General features: G+C 41.1%; 1 long non-coding RNA gene across 1 annotated transcript; it reads right to left on the minus strand.

Annotated features, from left to right (window-relative positions):
* Positions 1-4,920: 4,920 nt before the first annotated feature.
* LOC118894215 lies at positions 4,921-8,489 on the minus strand. The gene is made up of 4 exons (XR_005019672.1): positions 6,904-8,489; positions 6,234-6,295; positions 5,965-6,005; positions 4,921-5,157 (listed from the first exon to the last, which is right to left on the minus strand). It is a non-coding gene; the product is annotated as an uncharacterized LOC118894215 (long non-coding RNA).
* Between the last annotated feature and the right edge of the window lie 39 nt (positions 8,490-8,528).

The following is an 8,528-nucleotide window of genomic DNA, read 5'->3' on the forward strand; positions in this document are numbered from 1 at the left end:
TTCCATCTTAGTTTGATTGTCTTGTCATAGAAAATTTATGATTTTTCCTCATCACCTTTATTATCTAAAGTTTGATTTCTTTCTGGTTGTCATTCTCAGTAAGTTACTGGTCTGGTAATAATTAAATTATTGTCTATTTTTTTTTCTGAAAGATATAAATACTTGTGAATTTTCTTTAGTAAGCTAGAATAGGATTTTTGGCTCTTCTCCCACATTTATGGTGGTTAAAAAGAAGGAAGGGGAGGAGAAAAAGGAGAGGACAAGGGAGGGGAGAGAGGGGGAGACTGGAGAAGAAGAGGTGCTCTGTTCACCCACCCATCCATCCCCCTTCCAGATTACTCTTTTATGGTATTTTGTCTTTTTCTTAGGTATTCAGTTATTCAATGTCTTAGTCATTTTAAATGTTCTATTTTGTGTTCTCTTTCAGATAGTCTTTCTAATACCAGAAGTTCATGGCCACTGAGTCCTACTGCTTGTTGTAAGTGCTGACTCTCAACAGGGTGAGTTGTTTCCACGTATGTTTCGATTATGATCAAAACATATGATCTGTAGCAGGGCTTACTTTTTCCTGAGAGAAACCATTGTGCCCTGGGTGAAGAAGAGTCCTGGCAGATCCATTCTCTGTTGACTTCCAACAAGGGTCTTGGGATGTCACTGGGCTTGGACACATTTTTATATTAAATTCCCACCTTGGGGTTGGGGGACTTCATTGGTAAAAGAAATTCAATCTCCAAACCTCTATGAGAAACTGGACTCTAAGATGTTAACAATGGGGGAAACTGGGTAAGGGGTATATGGAGGAACTCTGTGTACTATCTTTGCAACTTTTCTGCAAACCTAAAATTATTCCAAAATAAAAAGGTGATTTTTCAGAAGGGAAGCCCCTAGGTTAGACCCTTAGGTACCATGGAGTCAGCTTGCATGCATCCTGGTCCTGTGTTCATTTCCATCTTCATTCTGTGTGTCTGCAATATCCCTTTTGCCTTGCAAGTTCAGCTATGAATTTAAAATAATTTTGTTGTAATTCATCTAGCATATCTGAGAGTTATTACAGGTAGATTTTCAGATCATATCAGTCCACTGCACATGGAACTTAATTTCCTATTTTCTCTTTAATCCACACAAATTAGGCTTTTATCCCCACCAGTGAAACTGGTCCAGTCAACCTTACCAATAACATTCATCTTGCAAACCCAGTGGTAAATTCTTAGTAGTCAGATACTCAGTCTTTTGTTAGCATTTGAACAGTTGAGCATGCCTTCCTTGAAACCCTTTATTCTCTTGGTTTGTCACACCTTCCTCTTGTTTCTCATACTTCAGTGGCCTCTCCTCAGACTTTTTTGTGGTCTCTCTCCTCTGCTGACCTTCAGATGTTGAGTGCCTCTGGACTCAGTCTTCCACTCAGTCTCCTATAATTCTGCACTCACTCCATGGGTGATATTATCCAGTACAGTGATTTTAAATATTCATATGCCACAACTCCCAAATTGAGATCTTAGGACCTGATGACCTGATTTCTTCTCCTACTCCTGCCCCCCTGCTTCAGGTCCCCAGACTCATTTATACAACTGCCTACTCAATATCCCTGCTTAATGTCAAATTTAATAAAGCCCAAACAGAACTCTCCATCTGGTGCCAAAAATAAGATATATTGTTCGGTATATGCCTGTGGTAGGCCTTAACCAGGTCTGGCGATGTAGCAGCAAATAGAAAAGTAAATCACCATGGCATAGCAAAAAAACCTCTTTATGGGGACTTCCCCGGCGGTCCACTGTTTAAGACTCCGTGCTCCCAATGCAGGGGCATGGGTTCAATCCCTGGTCAGGGAACTAAGATCTCGCATGCCGCAAAAAAAAAAAAAACCTCTTTATGGAGTAGTAGGTAGACCTTTGAGTGGGAACATGGCCCTTCCCCAATAATAGTATGAGATGGTAAAATCACAGTTCTCTACATTGACCACCAAATTTCAAGTATACCTTCAAGAGGGCCTTCAATCCAGAGATCTACTATTTTATCAATACTATCTTTGGAAAGTAAACTTCTAGATAGCCAGAGTAAAGGAGAGAAAGTTGCCTAACTACATGGAGTAGGGGAGGAATTCCTGAAGTCTGCTTTTTCTTTTTTCTTTCTTTCTCATTTAATTTCACATTTATTCTCATTGCACTGGGCTGGGAAAGGAAGGAGTTGTGAGTGTATAGAATTGCACTATTGCACTGTCTTTCAGACAGAATTGGGATCCAGGTTCTAACTTCCTTTGAATTCAGGATCTGAATCAGAGTCAGAGGAGGTTGACTGCAGCTGGAGGCTGGGGGCTGCTAGGAAAAAGGCAGGGATCAGGAATGTACTTGACCTCGGAGAATTCCTGTTCCAGGGCTCCCATCCAGGTACCTGAGGATCCTTCATGTAGATCACATGTTGGGGCGGTGGGCACAGCAGCTCCCCAAAGGGAATATGACTGGCACAGGCCTGGGACTGGTATTCAGGAGGTGGGAGGCTGGTCACATGTGCACAGGGAGGACCTGAGAAGACATTGTCCAACCATCTGTATCCCAGGATCCTGTGAAGGGGCCTCTCCATAAGGACAAGGCCAGGGCTTGCTCCTTGACCTCTGGTTGGCCTCATGAATAGTGGAGCAGAAGTCATGCAAATTTATAAGCATTTGGAGACATTGTTGCCACTCTTCTTTATGCCCCTGTGCTTGCGACCCTGGGCAATTGCTTTTGGCTGTACATGAGTCTTCTTCTCACCACTTCACATTCAAGGAATTCCCATTCTTGTAGGAAACTTCCGATTTCCTGGTCACTCTAAGGTTTAATTAACTGGCCTGTTGGCTTTTCTGATCCCTGGGTTTATTTTTCCTTCTTTACTTCCTGGGGGGTTGCCAATGATTTCAGCCTGAAGTGTCTATTTTTTATTCCTGAGTTTTCTCTACAGCCACGGGGTTCTAATTCAGGGTCAGCAAAGAGCTGGTGTCCAGGGTCATCTGAGCATGGGCCACTGCCTTTACTCCTTGCTTGGCCCTTGCAGTAAACCTTTCTCTGCTCCAAACCCCGATGTTTCAGTTTGTTTGGCTTCACTGTGCATTGTGCACATGAACCTGGGTTCGGCAACACAGGCACTTACTCTGGCATGCTGGAATTCAGCAGAGCCTGGATGTGCCCGAGTATAGAAATGTGTTTGCTCCTCTCTGCTCTGGCAGTTTCTAACTGCTTTTTCAACAGACTTTCAACCAGTGTTCATGTTTTAATCTCACATCCCTACATCCAAAAAAACATGGTCCTACCAATTTCTGAGTCTTTTGGTTGTTCTGCAATACAAATGAGGTTGCTTATCAGCTTTCCCCACTCTGAATTTAGGACTAAGCTTTCTCCCATCTGCTAATTTTCTCATCATTTTCTCATTTGCTTTCCAATTTAAGTTTTGTGAGCTGTTGTCTCTTTTCCAATTTTCTTGAGTGTTTAAGTCTTTTCAGCAAGACTTTTTACCATTATTTTAGTGGGCTTTCAAGAGATGGCAGAGGTTTAATATCAACCTTCTAACTTTAACCAAAATCAAGACTTTAATACATAGGGACAAAGGTCCCTATTTGAAGGAGGAGGGTGGGATGGAGCAAAGGCGGGGCTACTGATACCCTTAGGAACCTAACAATCCACCTAGATCCACAAACTATTCAGAGTTGCCTGGGAAGCTTTGAAACCTCAGTTCACACTAGTTAGCCCAGGGGGAATTCTCATCACAATTCTCTCAAGGAATGCATTCAAATGCAAGCATTTTGAAGTAAATCATTTAATCTCTATACAATCTCTGTACAATCTGTACAAATCTCTGTATAACCCCTCCACAGTTTTTTACCTCTAGGAACCAGGGTCACTGCAAAGAAGGAAGGCAACCAAATTGGAAAATAGGTGCCCCAAAGGAAGATGTAGTACCTATTCCTCAATCTGTATTCTGTTGAGAGTCTAGCCCCTCAGTGATTCCCACTGTCCACAAGTATGCGTCTATCTTATCAGACAGCCTTTGGGCTGATTAATCTAAACTCATATAGAAATGCACTCCCTGACTCTACTTTTTAGCCTCAGAACTTCATTTAGTTCGTTTGATAGATTTTCCTTTCTTTGTCTGCTTCAGTGAGTCTAACAGATTGAACAGCTAATTCCAAATTAGAGAGAGCAGGAAAAACAGGAAGCTTCCCATTCAAGGCCCCAAAGGATCTTCTGCCTTTCCCCTCCTTGGGCAAGACAGGGAGTTCAGTCCCAAGCGTCTCCTTGCCTTCTGGAAGGAGTTTGCCAGCTGGCTTTACCATAGCACCACCTTGTCCAGGAACCAAGTTTTGAGGTGTGTTTAGAGTTAAATCTATTAGAATCATCTTTTGTGTTTTTGTTTTTTTTTTACTTGCAGAGCCAGCAGAAAGACAGCTAAACACAGGGTCTGGGGTTTTTTCATCAACTAACAGACATCAGCTTATAGAGAAAGATAGGTCATATAAAATCAAGGCTGTTAAAGTCAACTACAATTTAAGTGAACAAATTACATTTTCTACTGCAAACTCATTCTGCAGATTAAAGAAACACTGCAAAGTTATATTTGTTTTGCAATAGAAGGGAGTTTAAACATGAATGATCAGCTCAGGAAAAACAGCTAGTAGCAGTGGACATCTCAGGAAAATTTTCGGTGTTTCTATTGAACATCACAAGAGACAGAGCCTTACAAATTATAATTAAATAAGATTTTTCCTCCACTGGTCAGGGCTGCTTATTCCTGATATCACCAGAGTGTACATATTCCTGGTTCTTGACTTCTGAGCTTACTGTGGAGGATAATACTTTGAAAATTTCAAGTATTTAACGTAATAGGTTTCTTGACCACCGCCCCCCGCCAAAAAATGACATTACAGCCCATATAATTTCTTTTATTTGGGTCAATTGTGAGTATAAAATTTTAAAGTTACTTTTCAAAGGAATTTTAAAGGAAAATAAAAATAGAAGCCTCTAGCAAGCAAAGGGGCACTATGCCTGGACCATCTTCTCTCTTCAGACGCGAAGGCTTTCCCAAACAGAGGCAGTCTCAGGGAACACCAGCTAGTTATGCATCACCTCAGCCTTTCTACGGGAGTCAGGAAGATGGCAGAGTGCCCACCCCCTTTATTTTTTCGAAGTCCTATTAATATAATAAAAAAAAAGTTTTCATCACAAACAACTGACAATTACTATTTAGTTGGTTATTCACAGACTTTAGTTGGCCTATCATTCAGAATTCAGAACTGGAAACCAAGATCTAATTTGCCTCTGCCCTGGTCTGGCTAATGACTACAGATTTAGTAGGGCTACAATCCATCTGAAACAGTGTATCCCAAACAGAAAAGTTCAGATGAGCTATATTGACACACAGTATTTATTTTCATTTTTTTCGGTAATTACTTTAATCAGTATTAGAAAATACAAGAAATTAAACCTACGATTTCACTCAAGCGAAGTAAATGCAAATTGACTTAAAAATTAGGTAAATAATTCAGGTGGTACGATTTAGGTATGGCAAAAATCATGAAGCCTGAATAGTTGAAGAATGGCTGGATTTATTCCAAGGAAATGAGGTCTATAAACTGCCACTTCACTTCTACGTCTACTGCACCCCAGTTTCAGATGCAAGGAGTGGACCTAAGGACCACCACCACCCAGCCTATGCTCCAGGCCCACTTTCAAATGTGGGCAAATTCACCAAACAAAATTCACAAACAGCAACAGCAGAAGTAACAATACCAAAGCAACTGATGGAGCAGTGAAGAGGAGGAAAATGCTGAGCTTTTTTCCTTAATGTAGTAGGGTTAGGAGAAATTTTATTTTTAAAATGCCCTTTATTGTTTTTAAAGTATTGTTTGTGCAACAAAAAAGATAAAAACTTGCAAGTAGAACTCATTTTGTTTTACAGTCCAGACAGTCTAAAACAGCTTCTTCTTAAAAGTAGTACCTTTATGTAAATCCTCACCGTTTCAGTAAGTAAATGCAGGCCTACAAGTCCAGGGGATAAAAATGGTCACATAAGCTGAAGGGGACATCAGGATGTGTCCTTTTTTGAATATGAATAGCAGGAGTAGTTTTACTCTTTAAAAGAAATTAAAACAGCATATCAACAGTACAACTCACTGTAGGAAATAGATAATATCCCTTCATCTTTGTAGTTTTACTATTTATTCTTCTAGTTATTCACTCATTCATTCAAAACATTTAAGGGCTTACTATATGTCTAAGGAATTACTGCCAGCAATGAAAAAATTCTTTTCCTCCTCAGTCTGTTTGACCTAAGAATAAAAGAAGCGAAAACATCATTTTGCCATTTTTGGATTAAAATTCACAACTTCCTAGAAGCTATTCTGGATCAACTCTACTCTATGCTAACAATGCCTTTACTGTCTCTTCTTGGTTCTTATTTTATACACTATTCAACAAAGTTGATTGGTTGCTGTGGCAGGCAGAATAATGTTCCCCCCAAATAGGTTGGCTTACAATCGCTAGATGGCTTTACAATTGTCAGCGGAGGCTACTGGAGAGTAAAACTAAACTAGGTGGTCACACAGGGAAAGAAGCAGAGTTTTAGCATCATTTGCAGTATAAATGGCCTCACATGTTCCAGGTTAGCAAAGAAGCATTGTAGTTGACTTAGAGATGGCCATCTAATTTTAGATCTCAGGTAAGTGGAAAAGTTTCACAGTATGCTCTGTGTTGATATGCAAAACTTTGTTAATGTGTATGTTTTGTTTGGATCTTTATCTCATTTTTTACTTACTAATGCTATTTAGTAAGCACTTGAGAATGTGGTAAGCACAGCATTTATTAGAAATACATGGTAGAGTTGCTGGCAATGTGGGTCTGGATTTTTGCTGAATTTTGGATTAGGAAACTTTCTTACCTTGAAACCCCTTGAGCAATTGTGACTTCAACCAGAGTTTAGCCCTTGATTATTTCCTGTTAAGGGACTCTGGAAATCCTCCACAGCATGTAACAGTAGTGCTAAACCTAAAGAAAACACTCAACAATTAGGTGTTGTTGATTGATTTCACCCTATGGTTCATTGATTTCACCCTGTAGACTCAAGTGAGACTAAATTGTTGGCCATTTTTCTCATTTAGTATTTTCTTCAGTTTCCTGGATCCCGGGAGATTTTTAGTAGGTTTTGGACGCGCCAACAAGGATCTCTGACCTCCATTCTCAGAAAATGTCTGGCATTACCGCAAATCTGGATTTGAACATTATAAAGGGTAAATAGGGAGCATCATCACTAGACTGAGGGCCAAGTACACTGTCATCTTGGTATTAGTTTTTGTCACAGTTCCTAGCGTGATCATTTTCAAATAAATAAATGATTTTTGGAAAAAAATGTAGTATTTAGAACCAGATATCATGTTGAATACACAAATATAGAAAATTAAGTCATTTTTTCCCCGTTATCAGACTTTAGGTTGGCCTTCTGAATTAAGGAGAAAATGTTTTCTTGAGTATTCCTGTTATCTTGCAGGGTGGGTAGGACTGTATTTTAAAGTTAAATGACTAAAAATACTATTTTTGGTTTTTATTAACGAGCCTGGGTTAGGGCTACAGTTGAAAACCTCTGGAGCTTTACGAATCATGCAGTTTATTTAAGCAGCAAGGGTTGTATTGCTCTCAATTTCAATAAATCAACATTCATTATGTATAAACAATTAAAGCGCAAAAAGCCTTTAAAAAAAAAAAAAAAGACCATAACCCAAACCTGTGTAGTCCCAAAGCAGCATGGAGCTGTACAGGCCAGAAGCATCCATTTAAATTCCTGAGTTACAAGGCACATTACCCCTACATTAGCAAAAGTTTACAATGATTTTATCAGGCATTTCTCACACCTGTTAAAATTATAAGCATTATTTTAAAAAGAGAGCGAGAGAAGACCAGAGGCAACATGAGAAGAATGGAGTTGGCTACTCCAGAGACATCTGCAGGGGACATTACATATTTCTTCTCGCCCTGCACGTTGGACGGTAAACCGGATCTTATGGGACTTGCTGGGTAGCCGACATTTTCCGTAGCAGGAGTTTCACTGTCAAGGTCTGAAGGATGTTAAACGCTCGTGCCAAAGGCCAGGCGGCTCTCTACCGTCAAGATAAGTAGCGGTGGGAACGAGCGGAACAGCCCGATTCCCCTCCAGTGCAGAGTGTGGACGTGCCTACCCCTCCAGCACCGAGCACTGCGGGACCGGCGAGCCTGGTCCCACTCGCCGGCGGGAAAGCCAGAGCTGCCAACCGTCCGGCGCGCCCCAGCCTTCCGCCTCCCGGTCCAGCCCGGCGGCCCGGCCGCCTCTGCTTCGGGGACGCGGAAACCCCGTAGGAGCAGGGCGGGCGGGGAACGCGGCTCTGCCCACCGCTTGCTGCAATATTCTTCCGCCGCAGAGCAAAGAGTCCCAACATCCCCCCCCAGGGTCTTGGGATGTTCAGCAACGCTGTAAGATCGACAGATAACTAAATTTGGGTTTTTCCACCGATTTGCTTAGGATATTTTCTGAGA

This window comes from Balaenoptera musculus, chromosome 4 (genome assembly GCF_009873245.2).
Source record: "Balaenoptera musculus isolate JJ_BM4_2016_0621 chromosome 4, mBalMus1.pri.v3, whole genome shotgun sequence".
Classification (NCBI taxonomy): Eukaryota; Metazoa; Chordata; class Mammalia; order Artiodactyla; family Balaenopteridae; genus Balaenoptera; species Balaenoptera musculus.